Genomic DNA, 1,540 nt, shown 5'->3' on the forward strand with positions numbered 1-1,540 from the left:
AGGCTGGTCTCACCTCAAGAGATATGTCTGCCTTGGCCTCCCAAAGAGCTGTGATCATAGGCATGAGCCACCATGCCTGGCCTCATCCCAGTTTTTAAATTTTTTTTTTTTTTTGAGGGAACATTCTCACTCTGTCACTCAGGCTGGAGTGCAGTGAGACTGTCATATCTCACTCGACCTCTTGGGCTCAAGTGATCCTCCAGCCTCAGCCTCCAGTGCAGTTTGGGTGACAGATGCATACCATCACACCCAGGTAGTTGTTTTTTTTATAAGATAGGATTTCACTGTCACCCAGGATGCGCACAAACACTCCTCCAGCTTTGGCTTCCCGAAGTACTGGGATTAGCATAAGCCACTGCACTGGCCATCCCAATTCCAGAGCTCACAGTAAAATGATAAGGAAAGACTAACGAATCTGAGGTAAGAGGAAGAAATAAATGCCTTAATCATAAAATACAGGTTTAGAGGCAGAAACAATTGAGAATGTAAACTGCACTAGGGTTTAGAGGTAAAACAGGGTTTTTTTTTTTTTTGTTCCTGTTTTATTCAAGAACACAAAATATTCCAGATAAATGAAATTTAATCCTTGTCTTCCTCTTCTTCGTCCTGGTTGATCTGGAAGTAACGTAATTCGTAACTCTTTGCTGTTAGCAACTACGCGCAACCAATCACGTAGATGATTCTTCTTCAAATATTTTTTGGTGAGATATTTCAAATGCCTTTTGGAGAAAGGCACCTCGGACGTCACGGTGATCTTGCTCTTGCTCCTTTTGATGATCACCACCCCTCCACCAAGGTTCCCGGCTTGCCCGTTCACTTTGATCCTTTCTTGCAAAAACTGCTCAAAATTGGCAGCATCCATAATTCCATCTTCTACAGGGTGGGTGCAATCAAGAGTGAACTTCAGAACCTGCTTCTTCTTTTTGTCCCCCTTCGCCACAGGCTTTTTCACGGGAGCCATGGTGGCAGCGGAGGCAGAAAGAATGGGGTTTATTTTTTAAGCCATGAGTTTGAAGTGGGTCCAGATCTGATGGTTTTAAACTTTCCTTTAGCCATGTATTTGAACAAGCATGTATGAGATAACCTGTCCAGCTTTCATACTGACAGGGAAGCCAAGAAGTTGGGAGTATTAGAGTACATTGATGAAATAAGTGGCTGGCTCGCTCATTCTGGCTGCTTGGAGTTTAATGAGAAGTTGACTGAGCTGGCAGTCCTGGTTGGATTTCAGTTGGCAATATATAGTAACCCATTTGACATGAAGTTGCCCTCAAAGAGTGAGTTTGGAAGAAGTCATGTGCTTTGTAAGTTGGAGTGGATGAACAACACTGTCAAGAGGGCTATGAACCGAATCATTGTAAGTATCTGCCTTTCAAGTTGCTGGACATTTCAGTGATGACAGTTGGGAGTGGTCAGGAAAGGAAGTAATGACTGATCATTTCTGCCAGAGGAGAGCCATTTTCTTTGTTTTTTGATGATAAAGGATTTTTAAAAAATTTTTTGGTGGAGCCATTTTCATATGTGCTGTTGAACCACTTGAGAG

General features: G+C 42.8%; 1 pseudogene; it reads right to left on the minus strand.

Annotated features, from left to right (window-relative positions):
* Window positions 1-260: 260 nt before the first annotated feature.
* LOC116533694 lies at window positions 261-1,158 on the minus strand (annotated as a pseudogene).
* Window positions 1,159-1,540: the final 382 nt, after the last annotated feature.

The sequence above is a fragment of the Sapajus apella genome, unplaced genomic scaffold (assembly GCF_009761245.1).
Source record: "Sapajus apella isolate SASKATOON/1434 unplaced genomic scaffold, GSC_monkey_1.0 scaffold83, whole genome shotgun sequence".
Classification (NCBI taxonomy): Eukaryota; Metazoa; Chordata; class Mammalia; order Primates; family Cebidae; genus Sapajus; species Sapajus apella.